The sequence below is a fragment of the Enhydra lutris genome, unplaced genomic scaffold, assembly GCF_002288905.1.
Source record: "Enhydra lutris kenyoni isolate GAN:26980312 unplaced genomic scaffold, ASM228890v2 scaffoldscaffold49, whole genome shotgun sequence".
NCBI lineage: Eukaryota > Metazoa > Chordata > Mammalia > Carnivora > Mustelidae > Enhydra > Enhydra lutris.
In genome coordinates, this window is record NW_019154133.1 from 332,296 (window position 1) to 350,198 (window position 17,903).

At 37.5% G+C, this 17,903-nt stretch overlaps 1 protein-coding gene across 1 annotated transcript in view; it reads right to left on the reverse strand.

Annotated features, from left to right (window-relative positions):
- LOC111156812 (RALY RNA binding protein like) overlaps positions 1-17,903 on the reverse strand; it is a 686,812-nt gene that overhangs the window by 254,842 nt on the left and 414,067 nt on the right. The gene's annotated exons all lie outside the window — the stretch shown is intronic.

Sequence of the window (17,903 nt, forward strand, 5' to 3'; positions counted from 1 at the left end):
AAGTATTTTGTTTGGTAGAAACGGTGCTAAGTTATTTATATTCATTATATCATTTGATCATTAGTCAACCCTCCTTAGAATTCTATTTTGAAGACAAGGTTTAAAATAGTTAAGTAACTTGCCCCAAATCCAAACAACTGTAAATGGGGGCAAGATCCAAATCCAGGTTTGACTGATTGCGGTCTTTGACAGCTCTTTCTATACCCATGATGTCTCTATATTAATAGTAAAAACAGCTGAGATGCATACACACTCATCTGCCCTAATTTGGAATAATATGACTAGTAACGTTAGCATTTATGCAAAATAATTTGTTTGGTTTTCATTTCCCAAATGTCATTTGAAATTTAATCTTTAGTTTTTATTGATTTATTGCCTGTTTTTAAGTTCTTTGTCTTCGTTGTTGTTGTTGGTATTTTCTTGCTTTAAATATCCATGGCATGTTACTATTTTCTCTTATCTTAAAAAGAAGTAACATTTTTACCAAAAAAAATTATCTGTGAAATTAATCAAGGCCTTGTTTAATAAAGTTGCTGTAGTTTGATCAAATACCAAGCACATTTTAAAATGTGATTTTTTATTGAAGCAGCTATCTTTTCTATTTCAAATTATGCAACCAAAAAATAAAGAGGAAGGAAAAAGAAAAAAGAAAGAAAGACCCAGTTTCTACTTTATTTACCTGATGTGATAAGTAGTCATCCCCTGACATTCAAACTCTAGGGGTCATCAGCTTGTGATTTATGTAGCTATGGACTTTACTTCTGAAACAGGAGACTTTGAAGTAATACAAATATAGTTTATAGCATATGTCTAGAAAAGCACATTAAGTGGAGATTCACTCAAGACCGAGTCTCTAGAATTCTAGCAACTACAGTTACAATTCAGGAAAAAAAAGTCCAATTCTATCAGTTGTAATGAAGAAATTAATTTATGCTATCTAAATCTACGGCTAAACTCGCCACAATTTTACAGCCAGAAGAAGTGCATCCAATTGCAGTTACTATCATAAACATTTGGGAGATGGATATTTAAATTGAAATCTATTCCATTTTGAATGGAAATGCGATATACATGGCATGAAGACATTACAGAGTTGTGCTCTGAAAATGGTTATCGTATTGAGTCAGTTACTTATTCAAGGCTACAGGAGTATGTGCAGTGGGAATTCAATGTCACTGAGACAAAAACACTGTATATTCCTCTGGGAAAAGCTTTCCTTCATTCCTATTCAAAATAATGTTTGGAGATATTCCTAAGGCTTGCTACAAAATTGTCTTCTAAATAGTCTCTGTGAAGTAGTTTACAATATAATAGCCTTTAACTTTGCTTTCAGCTAGAATAAGTCAAGGTCACTGCTATATTGGAATATACTAAATGTAAAGTTCAGATAGAAAAATAAAGAAAAGAGTAGATTTTGTCTATATGTTATTATAAATAATACACATGTTATAGATGTATATAACTATGGATCCTACTGGATTTTCAATAATCAAAAAAGAAAATCAGTTGGATTTTGCTGATATGCGGAGATGTTATAAAGGCATTTATCTAATTTATCAATGTAGTGACACTCTCAGTAAAGGAATGGGATGTGGAGCTTATGATTTCATGCTGTCCTCTCATGATCATTCTTCTAGAATGTTCTAAAACCTTGTATGTCTTCTAGAATTTTATTTGGGATTAGTGTCAAGTTCATCAGTCTGTTGTTTATGCCCTAATTTTTAATTATGGTAAATACATATGAGATCTATCCTTAACAAATTTTTCAATGTACAATAAAGTGTGATTAACTATAAGCATAACACAGAACAGCAGATCTCTAGAACTTAATCATCTGTATAACTGAACTTTATCCCATCAAACAGAAAATCCTATTTTCTCCTTCTCCCAACCCCTGCCAACAGGCATTCTACTTTCTACTTCAACGTGTTTGATTACTTTAAATTCTTCAGCCAAGTAGAATTTTTCAGTATTTGACCTTCTGTGACTTATTTCACTTAGCATAATGTCCTCTAGGTTCACCCATGTTGTCATATATGGCAGAATGCCCCCCCCCCTTTTAAGGCTGAATAACATTCCATTGCATGTGTATGCCAAATTTTCTTTATTGATTTCATCCATCAATGGATATTTAAGTCGTTGCCACATCTTAACTATCATGAAGAGTGTTGTAATCAACACGGGAATTCAAATATCACTTTGAGATCTGGATTTAACTTCTTCTGGATAAATACCCAGGAGTGGGATTACTGGATCAGATAGTAGATCTATTTTTTTTTTTTTTTAAGATTTTGTTTATTTGACAGAGAAAGACACAGTGAGAGAAGGAACACAAGCAGGGGGAGTGGGAGAGGGAGAAGCAGGTTTCCCGCTGAGCAGGGAACCCGATGTGGGACTCCATCCCAGGACCCTGGCATCACGACCTGAGCCGAAGGCAGCCGCTTAATGACTGAGCCACCCAGGCACCGCTTTATTTTTAATTCTCTAAGGAAATTCCATATGTTTTCCATAGTGGCTGCACCATTTTACATTTCTACCAATGATGTTTAAGGGTTCCAATTTCTTCACATTTTCACCTACACTTGTTACCTTTTGTTTGTTTGATAACACCCACCTTAACAGATGTAAGGTGATATTTCACGATGGCGTTAGTTTGCCATTTTCCTGATTAGTGATATTGAGTACCTTTTCTTTAAAGATTTATGTATTTATTTTAGAGAGAGAGAGAGGAGGAGTGGGAAGGACAGAGAGAGAGAGAGAGAGAATCTCAAGCATCCAGGGCTGAACCTGGAGCTGGAGGCGGGGCTTGATCTCATACCCTGAGATCACAACCTGAGCTGAAATCAAGAATTGGAAGCTCCACTAACTTGTCTGTCACCCAGGCACCCCTTGAGTACCTTTTCATATACCTTTTGGCCATTTGTATGCGTTCCATGGAGAACTGCTTATTCAGTCCTTTCCCCATTTTTGATCAGGTTATCTGTTACTTTGTTGTTGTTACTGATTTGAAAGAATTCCTTCCATATTTTCCATATTAATTCTTATCACGTATATGATTTGCAATCTTTAGATTGTCTTTTTACTCTGCTGATTATTCCCTATGCTATACAGAAGCTTTTCAATTTGATGTAGTCCCACTTGTTTATTTGTTTTTTAAGATTTTATTTATTTATTTGACAAAGAGTGTGCGAGAGTACGAGCAGGGGGTGTGTCAGAGGGAGAATAAGAAGCAGGTTTCCCACCAAACAGGGAGCCCAATGCAGGGTTTGATCCCAGAACCCTGGGGGCAAATCTGCTACCAGGCTCATCCAGATTGTTACTGGAATGTAGCTGTTGTCCTTGTAAGGCTAAGGTCCCATTCCTTGGGAATTGCTATTAGCTGGGAGCTGCTGCTTAAAACCTCCTGCATTCCTCATTTGCGTTCTTTGTATTCAAACCCGCAATAGTGCCTGGAGTCCTTCTTCCACTTAAGGGGTCTCTGATCTCCCCTTCTGTTGTATCTGTGCTTCCTTCAGCCACAGAGTTCTCCACTTTTAACAGCTCATGTAATTAAAGGGTACCCTCGAGATGTTTCAGGACAACCTCCCTATTTTAGGTCTCCAACTTAAATGACATCAACAACCCTTTGCCTTGATTCGCAGGAAGTGATTAATGGGTTCTGGAAACCAAGATGTAGATAACCTTACAGAGTCACATTCTCTATCACACCATCTATGAAAGGTATTTTGTAAACCCAAAAATGTTCAATGTTCCCCTTTAGCAGTCCTTTGACTTGGCATGGAATAAATATTAGCTCAGTAACTTAAAGGGGGAAATTTGAGGTCTTCAAAATGCAGGGAAAGGTTTTATGACTGACTAATACTCAAATGTTAAAGGTCAAGCAGGTCAGTGACCACAAGCCCTTCAAACAGCAATGGTATAATGCATATCCAAGGTCACATTTATAATGATGGATAGAGTTAACAAAATAGAATTTAATGAAACTTGTAAATTAAATACTATTAAATACCAAGGAGAGTCTACTATTTTAGGTGAATTCTTTCATTAAGTAGATTTTTCTTAAATTAGAAAAAAAAGAACTCTGCTATTATTGAGGTTTGTTCTCATTTTTCATAGCATAAAAATGTTGCAATGAACATCCCTGTATGCTTGCTTATTTTCCTAGGATGGATCCCAGAAATAGTTTCCGGCCTAAGCATATGCACATTTTTTAAAGCATTTCCCCCCCACACTCTCATAATTATTTTCTTTTTAATATTTTCCAATATGTAGGTAAAATACTATAGATCATTTTTTATTTCTATCCACTCAACAAACATTTACTGAGAATCTACCAACAGAGGTGAGCAAAATAGATGGAAATCCCTGCCTTCTGAGAGCTTACACACCAATAAAGCATGACAGACAATAATAAAATAAATGTTACGTGGTATTAGAAAGTGATATGTGCTACAGAGGAAAAACCTGGGAAGGGATTAAGGGGATTTGACTTTAATAACGGGCTAGATTTTTTTTTTGTGGTCACCTCCAATATATTATATTTCTGAGCCAGAGTCCTAGACATAATCAAATGCTCTGCTTTTTGTATACTCAATCAGGAATTGGGTAACTGAGATGTCTATGATTGCAATTAATTTTATATCTATGCCAGTTACATGAGCTCAGAAAATTATCCTCCCTATTTATCTTACTGGCCACTCCACTGAAATGGGATCTTTCACCATTATATTTTTGTTTTTCTCTCTGTTTTTTGCCAAATGTCTTTCATCTACCTTTCGGTGTAAGATGGTATATTCTCAAGCAAAATGCTGTGACTTTTCCATTAGACTTCTCTCTCTCTCTTCTTCTCACTTGGGATTTTCTTCAGCAGCACTCTAGCTAAATGAACCTCCCTATCTGCAACGGTCTATTCCAACGCCTTGATCAATAAAATTTCATAGCCTTGCTTGTCACTTTCCATGGTGATTTCTTCAGAATTTAACTGCCATGTGGGCTGATATTTAAAAAAGGACACCTACTCACCTTTTTGTGAATATTAATAATGACTTACTACGTAGGATTTAAATGTTGTAGTGAGCAAAAAGCCATTTATATTGTAACTAGGTGTGAGGACAAATAAATGCCAACAAATTAGGGAAGTACCACAAAGAAAATAAACAATTATGTCTGAGAGAGATCACAGGGTACTCAGGAAGGTTATTCTAACGAGGCATTACTTAATCTGAAACCTGAAAGATGAGAAAGAGCCATGCATCCTAGTACAAGACGTGCTGGAAGGAAATACTCGTGAGCTGAGAAGACACATAAAGGCGGGTGCTATAAAATGAGAAGAGGGGGGTGCCTGGGTGGCTCAGTGGGTTAAAGCCTCTGCCTTTGGCTCAGGTCATGATCTCAGGGTCCTGGGATTGAGCCCCGCATCGGGCTCTCTGCTCAGAGGGGAGCCTGCTTCCCCCTCTCTCTCTGCCTGCCTCTCTGCCTACTGTGATCTCTGTCTGTCAAATAAATAAATAACATCTTTAAAAAAATGAGAAGAGGGGACAGTGATTGAGATAAAGGAGGAGAGGTAAGTACCAATTAAACCATACTAATAGATTTGCAGTTAAAATTTTGTTTTGCGGGGCACCTGGGTGGCTCTGTGGGTTAAAGCCTCTGCCTTCGGCTCAGGTCATGGTCCTAGTGTCCTGGGATCGAGCCCCACATTGGGCTCTGTGCTCTGCAGGGAGCCTGCTTCCACCTCTCTCTATCTGTCTGCTTCTCTGCCTACTTGTGATCTCTGTCTGTCAAATAAATAAATAAAATCTTTAAAAAAAAAAATTTTGTTTTGCATCCAACAGTCATTGAAGTGTTTTACACAGTAAGTGACATCGTGATTATTTATATTTTCTTAAGATTACTTTGAGGTTCTAGAGAACAGATTGCAGATGGGGAAGAAAGAAAGACATGATGCCAAATAGGAGGCTAATAGAATGACAGAATGGATCAGCTATTGGCAATGGAGAAAGAAAGAAGTTGACTTAGTGGTTGTCTAATTTGAAACAAGATTGACAACGTATGTTCATGGATTGGAGAGGATGTGGGTGTTCAAGAGAAAGGGGAATCAGGTTTCTGACTTGAACAAATGAGAAGATAGATGACTGCACCATGATTCCATTTTTAGCTGTAATATTTGAGCTTAGAGATGAGGTCTGAACTACAGAAATAAAAGTTGTACTTATGGAAATATAAAGTCAGAAGTGAAAGAGACAGCCAAAAGGAACTGAGAAGGGGGGGCCTGAAGTGTAACAGGAAACCTAGGAGAACATACTTTTTCAGAAAGAAAGAAATGTTATGTGTATCAGTGAGAGACTCTGAGAGGAAAAATTTAAAAATCCTCCACTAAATTGTCAATCTGGCCAGTCGGTGTTTTTTTGCCCCTTGCTGGGGGGAGGACTAAGGTGACACATTAAAAATGAATGCATGACCACTGAGGAGGCTTCCTGGAATCAGTGCCTTAGCCCGAAGAGGTCACTTATGAGAGGAATATCAGAGACCTGGATTATGAACAGAGAACTGAAAAAGTGTCACAGTCTAGGAGAGGGATTATTCCAAAAAAACTGTACCACCTAATGAAAAAAAAAAATGGAATCTTCAAACTGGAGTAAGGAATGCTAAATTTTAAGATTTCAGAGCCTTTTTTACATCATTCAATCCAGTCCAAAGTGACAGGAATCATCCTTCTATTGCTGCAATAATTTAAAAACACTGTAACACACTTAGGATATCAAATTGAAGATGCATCGTTAAAGGACAAAGGCATACACAGGTAGTGTAAATACATGAGGTGAAAGGCGGTAATGGTCAATTTCTACTTTGTCCAGAGTCTGTCGGGTGTTTAAATTTTCCCTGGAATAGGGATGTGAATGGGCCTTCAGCATCACATGAAATAAAGCCTGTGAAACCACAGAAAACTATAAGGTGTTCACCAATACCAGCAACTACAGTATTGTTTAATTCCAAAACATTATTGATCTAAGATCAAAGACTGATAAGCTCTGGTACTATATATTAAAACTTGGCAGAAATACACATATAATAACTTGGTAATATGTTTGTGTACAATCATTCTCCTATTTTAAATACATTCAAAACTTGAACCAGACTTTCAAAGTCTGTATTAAGTCAGTCATTATCAAGCAGTGTTATATTCTCAGGATATTTATCTTTTTCAGGGTCTTTTCAAGGAATTATTAAACTCATTATTCCTGAATTAATACTTTTCAACAAATTTCATCTGAAATAATCTGTGCTCAGTTATGGACACTTACTGAATTTCATTTTCCTTGTCAAATGGAACCTAAATTGTTCAGAGGAATATTCTAATAGTTTAAATGTCTTTAATACATCTAATATTTACTTGGATGAATTTTCTTGAAAGAAAATCAGAATGAGGAAATGTGAAGAAAGGACTCCATCGTGTGGTCAAAACTAATAATACACCCACAGTCAAGAATGGGAGTTAATTTCCTGTTCTTCAGACATTCAGAATTGTACTGAGTAATCATTCAAAGGCAGAATTAGTGCAAAGTCGGCGCACAGACGTAGCTTACTGGTGGGTGACACATCCTGGAATTCCCACATGCAGTTCTCCACCGGTACGTTCAACAGTAACTTATTTTCTGCCCTCAGGTTTTCCCTAACTTAACTGAATGACAATCTTTTGTAATCTTTTGATTCCGTGTTCTCACCTCACACTCTCTCCATAATGCACTCAAGCTGAAAATTCTCTCCCCATACTTTTCTAGAAGAACTATCAGGATCAGTAATGATCTCAATATTAAGAGAATATAAACAAACTGCTTACTGTTAGTGAGTTATCGCTGGGCTACAGGGAGAGCTAAGAGGTGAAATCTTTTTAAAAAAAATACTAATGTAAGATATCAAGAACTACAAGAGATGAGAATACTTGAAGTGTGAGAACATGATCCACAGACTCAAATAATGTGTAGTAACAATTTACATAAAGAGTTTATTAAATTCTATACCAAGATAAAAAAAATACCAATTTAGGGATTTATTAATTTCGCAAAAACACCTATCCTCACCACCAAACTTCCCCCACACAGCAGGGAATGCCTTTTAAAATTGAATATGGGGGGTGCCTGGGTGGCTCAGTGGGTTAAGCCTCTGCCTTCAGCTCAGGTCATGATCCCAGGGTCTTGGGATTGAGCCCTGCATCGGGCTCTCTGCTCAGTGGGAAGCCTGCTTCCCACTCTCTCTGCCTGCCTCTCTGCCTACTTGTGATTTCTGTCTGTCAAATAAATAAAGAAAATCTTTAAAAAATTTGAATATGGGTAGTAATTATTATTTCATGTGGTGAATTAGCTCAAAATAATGTTTCATGCTTTTACAATAATATTATAATTTGGTGCATTGATTCTTTACCTAATGAACAACCTGTTACCATTGAGGGTTTAACCGATAAATAAAAGAACAAATCTAACATCATGTCATAGTTGAGGAATGCAACAGGACTAATGTTTGAAGATAGAATAAAACAAAGAGCAAGTTCTTTCATCAGAGCCATACTTAAATTTCTGTTAGAGCTATCACCTTTATTATCATTTGTTTGTGCATATTAAAACTGATTTTAGTTAGCTGTAAGTATCTTGAATTTTTAAGCATATGTGATGTGCACTACACTTTAAAAGGAGATATCTACTTAAATTTTACATGACTAGTTCAGAAAGCCGAAAAGAAGTGTTTAGCTAATTTTTATTTTTTTGTAAGTCTTCTGCTCTTACACTAATAAATTTACTGAGAGTTTTTCCAACACAGATAACATCTTGAGATATTTACCTCAAATCTTATGACTTGAAACGCGGATGTCTATTTTTTTTTTAATGACTATTTCTTTATTTTAGAGAGAGAGAGAGAGAGAGCAAGCACAAGTGAGGGGGAGGGGCAGAGGGGAGAGACTCTTCAAGCAGACTCCCCACTGAGGGCAGAGCCCAAGACAGGGCTTGATCTCATGACCCATGAGATCATGGTCTGAGCCAAAATAGAGGCTCAACTGTCTGAGCCACACAGGTACCCCATGGATGTCTACTTTTCAAACTAAAAAGCATTTTTGCTTCCTTTTCCCCCCATTATCTTGTATGTGGACTTTTCATGACCCACAGGACTTTATGTTGGGAGAGTCTATATACTGCATTGGTGTTTGACCTTTACCATAGGACAGTAAGGCAATTAGACAGGGATTTATTTTATAGTCTTTAAAAAGGATTTACATGAGACTCTGTTGAGCATATGACCCGACCCCTGGATGCATTAACTCTAAGGACACTCTTCTTTTCCCCACATTTGGGGAGAAAATTCCTGCCAATGTCTCTAGGAAACAATGACACACTCCGTAAAGACCAGCTCAGAGTTCAATGGCCCCGATTAGGTTCTAAAACTTTCAAAGCCTGGAACATAGTCTGGCCCAATAAATAACGAATATTCATGTCTGAGACTGAATTCTGGGCTCAGGGAAAACCATTCTTGGGATTTATTTGACATTACCAATAAAGCAAACATTTCTCTATTCCTCCTGGAATAAATTTTGAAGAAGCCCTTCATGCTGAAATATAACTTGAAATAAGCTTTCCCTTGCTTCTCTCTAGGTGATTACCACCCACTGTTCTCTCTGCTTTGTGGCATCGAACACATCCTCCCTCTCATTCTTATAGCGGGAAAGCTCTAATTTTCACTCACTACTATCTTTACCTTGAATTGTTCTCTCCAAACTCTATTATTGATGCAATAATATTAACTCACTGTGGCTTCTCCTGATTAATTCTATGCATGTAACATTTAAACTTAAACATTTGAATTAAAGTCTTGATGTTATTAACAATAATTATACAGATATAACTTTAAGAATAGCAAGTGTTATGGCTACAGAAGTTTTTGCCAAAGGACCAAAGATAATTAATTTCACAAAAAAGAAACTTGAAAGTAATGGCTATAATTAGCCATTGGGGGTTTAGGAGTCTATACATTACATGTATTTATGATCGTCATGCCCTGGAGTGGGGGTTGGAATTTGGAACCCCCCCTTTCCAGCGTACCCTCTCTTTCCATCCTTGGGATTGCTGCCAGTGAGTCTGTATGAGTATAGCAAACACTGAAGTAACTTAAAAAACTTCCATTTTAGCAGTGACATTGGTTTTTTAAGGTTCATGTACTCAATGAATGTTCTACAACCAGTTCTTGTAGAACCCGTTGACTTAGAGTTGTAGTAGATTGTTTAAGCTGAGTATGAAAACGTAATTTAACTCTATAGAACTGTTCTTGAACATTTAAGCGGTTATTATTATTTTTTGGAAGAAGATAGTATAGAAATGTCACACTGACATTGACTGCCTACTTGTACAAAAGCCCACACTAACCACTAAACACTATCTGGTTTTCCTTTACTTTTCTCCTTTTTTTATTTTATTTTATTTTTTTAAATTTTTAAATATGATTGCAGGGAAAGGGTATTGAAAACTGATGCAGTTGGGAAATAAGAGCTAAGAGGTGAGAAAGAATCTGTAACCCTTCTCAGAGACTAGTTAAATTACATAAAGCAAACGCAGTTTAATAAAAGAGTATAGGAAAAGAATAATAACCCATCTTAGAAAAATTTCCTCAAAATATTACAGAGTATCTTACACAGTGGAACTGTATAACTTAGTTCTACTTTAAAAGAAAATGTGCTTATATATATATTTAATAATATTTCTGAAACACCTGTTAGCCACCAGCTCTGTGAAGAAGACTGAAAATCCAGCAACGCACAAGGAAATAAGTGGTTTCTGCTTCTTCTGTCTGGACTGATCTTATAGGAATTTATGCTGTCATTCTTCAAGGACAGGGATCGGGGAGATGTGGTTTTACCGATGCCAGGAAATGCTATGTGCACCACACCCCAGCCTCCTCTTCACCACCTAAAATATGTAAATGTGCTCAGAAAAAAGAAAATGAGAAAACAAAAGAAGGGAAGAAAAATCTGACTGTGTCCTCCCTCTTTTTCGTAACACTAGCACACTCTCATTTTATAGCTGTCTGTAGAATTAAATAGCATCCAAGGTCCCTTCCAGATTTAAGCATCTAAGAAACTCCAAACAATTCTACGAGTAAGCGAAGCAACCTATTCCTGAGGAAGATTGTAGAGGTAGCACCTGAATCTTCAGGAAAGATGAAGGCGATGTGTCAAGAATAGGGCCCACTCATGCACCAGAGTCCATCTCTACATGTCTTCCAGATTCTGCAAAACAACCTCAAGCCAAGAAGACCCATGTTGCCTGGTGGCCTTTGTTATTTTATGGGTATAATTTCAGTACAAAATTTGGAAATAGATTAACTTTTTCTCTGTTCTTGTTAATACCTACACTGACTGTAATGCTAATAGTACTAGTAACAACAACTAAGACTGAGCCTTTACTGTGTGAATTCTATGTGCCAAGCATGGTAGGTGCACGAACTTGAGAAAATCTCATGAGAGAGATAAGCAGGGAAATCAGGTATTTATAATGTATAGCTAAAATTAAAATGAAATTCTTTCACAAAAGATACTTATTGAGATCCCACAACTGCCAGACATTTCCAAAGAGCCCTAACTAGGTCCATGAACAAGACAGACTTACATGACATAGTGATTTCTGCAGTGCTGCTCCCAGTGTGGAGGGCCAGCTCCATGGGCCTACCACGTGGGCCATGGCATAGGACGCGTGCTCAGAAGGACTCGTACTTGATGTAATGTTCTGCAGTTCAGAAATTATTAGCCAGGGGCTCCACACTTTCATTTGGCACTGGACCCAGCAAATTATGTAGTTGGCTTTGACTAGAAGTGTTAGGATTGCCCAACAGGTTTGTAGAAACGTGACCACCTATATCAGAATCTGCAATGTCACAAGATCCCCAAGCAGCTGGTGTGCACACTCAGTTTTGGCAAGCCCTGATACGGACAGCAAGTTCCCAGGCAGACTTCAACCGGGTCTGCATCTTCCTTTTGCCCACGACTTTCTGCGTTTGGGCAGATCACCTAACTTCTCTAAGTCTCAGAATCTTCCCTTGAAAGACAGAGAAAATGACAGTTGCTTAATTAAATATGACAGCAAAGTACTTAGCACACAGTGACAGGTACTTCGGAAGTTATGGTGAGTTCTAGCTTAGTAGAGACATTATTACTACACTATGGCCTCACCACTTCTACTTTGCTGCTTCTGTAATTATTGGCAAAGATATCCAGGGGTTTTAAAATCTTGCCTAACTTGTTCTCAAATGCATTACCGGTTTAAGGAAGATGGTCGAATGCTAGTATATTAGTAAATGAGCTGCTTCTTGCCTTTTTTAGTAAGGGAGATCCCTTTCTCACTTTAACAGAGATTGTAAGCAGTCTCCTGTGTTTCTCAACAAGGCCACTGTCCTCTCTGCTAGTAGACCCCTGCAAAAAAAACTTGCCAGGTCTAGCCTCCAACAAACCCACCTGAGAGTGCAGGTGATGGTGTCCCATTTAGGCCAACTAACTCAAAATCTCTAGCTCAGAATCTCTAACAGTGCAGCCTTGGAAAAGCGCTATTATTATTATTATTATTATTAATTTTGGTTATGATGCTTTTTTTCTTCTTTGTTTATAGCCTAGGTTCAGTCAGGCAAAGTGTAAGAAGCACAGCTAGTGCTTCGCCAAAAGGTAAAGCAGAGCCATAAATGGGAAAAAATGGACCCTGAGCTCAGAGACAGAAATGATATACAACCTGTCAGGAAGGAGAGTCCAGTGTAGGTCTGGAAAGTGGTTTAGAAGGGAGTGATGAATGGTGAGAAGGCTTGGCAGCTCTGAGTGCTTGATGCCTCCTGCTCAGTGCAGGGTGACCTGGTCTCTTAAAAGTTCTCAGGAGGGTCAGGTGAACCTAAAATTTTCTGTGCCTTCTCCAGAGTGGATCTCACTTTACATCTCCGGCATGTTTCTAACTTTTTTTCTTTTCTCCCTCCCTTTCTTCCTCAAGCCTTCCTTCCCCACCTGCCCTCCCTCCCTCCCTTCCTTCCTTTTTGTGGGGAGAGGGGAGAGAGGAATCTAATTTTCAAGGCAGATGATCTAAATTTGGACATAGGTGCATTTACCAATGAGCTCTCTGTGGCTGTGAGCAAAGTATTTTTCTTTTTTTGTAGTCAGTTCCTGATCTGGAAAATGAAGAATGGACTCAAAATGTTGCCTGCATTTTCTTCCAGGGTCAACTTTTCCATAATTTCCAGACTTGGCAGTTCTCTTTTTTTGTTAATTCTGGGTAACTCAAGGGTCTTTCTGAGGTATCTTGTGGGAAACCTAATTTTTAATAGTATTTTCAAACATAATTCTTTTACATACCACAGTTAAGGAGTCATTGTTCTGGGGGTGTCTCTACTCATTAAAATGCAGTCTCTGCAGTCAACAAAACAAAGAGGCAATCCACAGAATGGGAGAAGATACTCACAAATGACACTACAAAGGGCTGATATCCAAGATCTATAAAGAACTCAAACTCAACACACACAAAACAGATAATCACATCAAAAAATGGGCAGAAGACATGAACAGACACTTCTCCAAAGAAGACATACAAATGGCTAACAGACACATGAAAAAATGTTCATCATCATTAGCCATCATGGAGATTCAAACTGATTTGATACACATTACACCAGTTAGAATGGCCAAAATTAACAAAACAGTGAACAACAAATGTTGGAGAAGATGTGGAGAAAGGGGAACCCTCTGTACACAACAGTGTACTGTTGGTGGGAATGGAGATTCCTTAAGAAATTAAAAGAGCTACCCTATGATCCTGCAATTGCACTACTGGGTATTTGCCCGAAAGATACAGATGTAGTGAAAAGAAGGGCCATCTGTACCCCAATGTTCATAGTAGCAATGGCCACAGTTGCCAAACTGTGGAAAGAACCAAGATGCCCTTCAAAGGACGAATGGATGGATATATGGCATATATACAATGGAATATTATGCATCCATCAGAAAGGATGAATACCCAACTTTTGTATCAACATGGCCGGGACTGGAAGAGATTATGCTGAGTGAAATAAGTCAAGCAGAGAGATTCAATTATCATATGGTTTCACTTACTTGTGGAGCATAAGGAATAACATGGAGGACATTGGGAGATGGAGAGGAGAAGTGAGTTGGGGGTTAATTGGAGGGGGAGACAAACCATGAGAAAATGTGAGTGAGAGAAATGTGACTCTGAGAAACAAACTGAAGGTTTTGGAGGGGGGAGGGGATGGGGTGGGGGCTTGGGTGATCCTGGTGGTGGGTATTAAGGAGGGCTCCTATTGCATGGAGCATTGGGTATGGTGCATAAACAATGAATTCTGGAACACACACACACAATAAAATTAAATTAAAAAATGCAGTTTCCGCAGTTTAAAAAAATAACAATTTAGAAACTTTTTTGCATCACACTAGTTGGTGGCTCAGTTACACATCTTTTTTGTTCGTTTCTCAGACTTCTACAGTTGTGTTTACTGGGACCAGTTACCAACGATCTACACGGAACTTCTATCTACTCCAGTTATTGCATGACTTCCCGTAACTTACTTAACTTCTCTGTGTCCAATTTTCTTCATCTAAAATGGGGATAATAACAGCAGCTCATTCATGAGACTGTCATGGGGCTTTAGTTAGTCACTACATGCAAGATACCTAAGAGTCAGTGTCTTGCACATGGTGAGTACTCAATAGATTCTGTTATTATCATGCTATTATCATTAAAAGTCAAAAAAATATTGGGGTGCCTGGGTGGCTCAGTAGTTAGGCGTCTGCCTTCAGCTTGGGTTATGATCCCGGGGTCCTGGGATCGATCCCTGCACTGGGCTCTCTGTTCAGCGGAAAGCCTGCTTCTCCCTCTTCCACTCCCCCTGCAAAGCTCCCTTTCTCACTGTGTCTCTCTCTGTCAAATAAATAAATCTTAAAAAAAAAAAAAAATCAAGAGACCATCACATGAGCTTTCTGCCAAAATTTTGGGATAACATTTAGAATCAATTACTTCTTGACAGAATCAATACAAAGTAAGAAGTTCAGGAATACTTATTTTTGAAGAAGTATATCCTTTATGTTTCTGCTCTGTTTCCAGCTAAGAGTTTGCTGTGTTAAAATTGATATTTTCAGAGGATTCGTTTTCAATTCTTATGAAAATAGTGGTTTTGGGGTTTCTGATCGTAATTCTGTAAGACAAACATAACTCTTCCCATTTAAAATCCTTTATACTGAAATAATGTGTTTACTTAGATATTTTATATTTTCCAGCATTTGATTAACTTCTTTACCTAAAGCGATTCGTAAGTCCCTAATCTTTTCAAGAGCTTCCACACTCCATGAACTTGGATCACAAGTAAACATACTTTGCAGCCACCTTCAAAGGAAAGAGTGAACAGAATCCATTCTGCACAGTGTATTTTACTACCATCACTAAATTATATTTACTGGAAAATACAAGCAATTTACATGCAGTGACCTTTTTTTTTTCTTTGTGCAGTGTCACCGCAGATTCATAAACATGCATTTTAAAATGACATTAGCAATGCTGTTCCAAGCATATTGAACAAAAGTTGTCTTACTCTTTCTATCCCTTGTTTATTCAGAGGACATTAAATGATTTTTGTAATTCTCCCCTTTATACCAAACCACAAAAAGCAGTATTCCCAAGTAGCACAGAGCCATATACATTTTCTGAAATTTTTTATATTGTTGTAACAGAAAGAAAAGGAGATACCTCAAAAAAAAATCGTATTCTCTCAGAAAGAAATATTGAAGCCTGTTGTTTGTTTAGAGTCCTTGTATGTTTCCTTGAAGAATACCGAAATAAGTCGGATCTATTTTCTTTCTTGTAGGTACGTCCCCAAGCAAGTAATAACTGTTTACTGGCTTTATAAAATGCACTTGTGGTCTTGTTCTGGTTCATAGGTAGGTAAAAGCACTGTATAGACTACTAACAAATCCTGCAAATGGGAGACTTTGAAACAGGGACTATGAGTTTTTTGCTGTGATTTTGTGACATTTGCCATTCCAGAAACAGAATATGGCCAGGTATTCATGGCTTGGGCGGTAAATACACAGATAACCACATGGGCCAATTTGGGTGCTGTTTTTTGTAACAATAACAAAACATTTTTTTTAAGTCTCACAATTTACACCAAAGCCAGAAACAATAAATAAATCATAAATGCATTTGACGACTAGAAAGAAACAAAAATTCCTCAAATAGATATCTATTATATGGCAAACAAGACAAACCATGATTTGAGAGAAAAGAAAAATTCAGTGTCTGTTAGAAGGCTAATAGTATTATTAGGAAAAGAGTTCTTACGAGTAAGACATATGTACAAATACAATTTTTTTAAGAATGGGAATGGTAGAACATGTGACTCTTGATCTTGGGGTTGTGAGTTCGACCCCCATGTTGGGTGTAGAAATTACTTAAAAATATATAAACAAGCTTTAAAAAAATAGGAATAGCAAATTTATTTAAAAAAAAAAAAAAGTTCAGGGACACCTGGGTGGCTCAGTTGGTTGGACAACTGCCTTCGGCTCAGGTCATGATCCTGGGAGTCCTGGGATCGAGTCCCGCATCGGGCTCCCAGCTCCATGGGGAGTCTGCTTCTCTCTCTGACCTTCTCCTCGCTCATGCTCTCTCTTACTGTCTCTCTCTCAAATAAATAAATAAAATCTTTAAAAAAAAAAGATCAACACATAATTAAAAACTTAAGAAAAACCATTCAAGCTCACAAATACAAATCCCATATTGTGTCTATCGGGATGATTGCAATTTGTATTACTGGGAGTGTGAATTCACCACAGATGTGGCTATAACAGTGAGGTTTCTAAACTATCCTCAACATTCTAATATACTTACAGTCTAGAGAAAATATGGATATACTGACCTACTATGACAACGAAAAGTATGTACAAATATTACCAAAAACAGAAATGTAATATGGAAATACTCAACAGAATGTTTGACCATATAATTATTGCATTAGTCAAACATGAGATGGATTCATTAAGTAATATAACCAACCACTCATTTAATTTGCAAATATTTACTGAATGCATACTGTGAGGCATGCATTAAACATAGGCTACTGCGATGAAAATATTCAGACATATTTCCAAATTTCATGCTGTGTGTGTTTGTGTGTGTGTGTGTATCTAGACACCTACACATGTACAATTACACATGCTTATGTTTTTCTACCCAAGTCTTATGCCCAGTGCCTAATAGTAATTGTAAGAAGCGCTATGTGCAGGGTGTCTCCTTCCATCAGTACTTTCTCAAGACTTTCTTTGTTTTAAAACACAAAGTCCTGCATTCTGGAAACCACCTCAGTCCCAAAAAAGTAAGATGGGGTCACCCTATGAAGAAAAAGTGTTGGAAAGATGGGAAAAAAGTGTGTATTTGCATTTATTATCTATACAAATAATTATTTTACTTCTTTGATACACATAGTAATTCCTAGGAAGTTAGTGACATTTTCTACACATCAAACCACAATACACTTAATTTCTATTAACTCTATGTGAATAAAATATTTTCAAAAAGCACTCAGTGATATTTTCCTAAAATATTGATCTGTGATAAATTGATCTGTGGTAAAATAACACCATGACCGTGGGCATGAAAATCCAAATGCCTAAAAGAAATGACACTCTGGTAACAAGAAGACACCCAATACCCAGATACTGGTTTCTACTGCCATTCTCCCATTAAAAATGGAGAAGTAGTCAACTCTAGGACTGAGGCAGGTAATAGACAATATGAGCCTGGAACATCTTGTAGTGTCAGGGAGTCAGGAGGTGTTAAAACACACACACACACACACACACACACACACACACACACACACACACACAC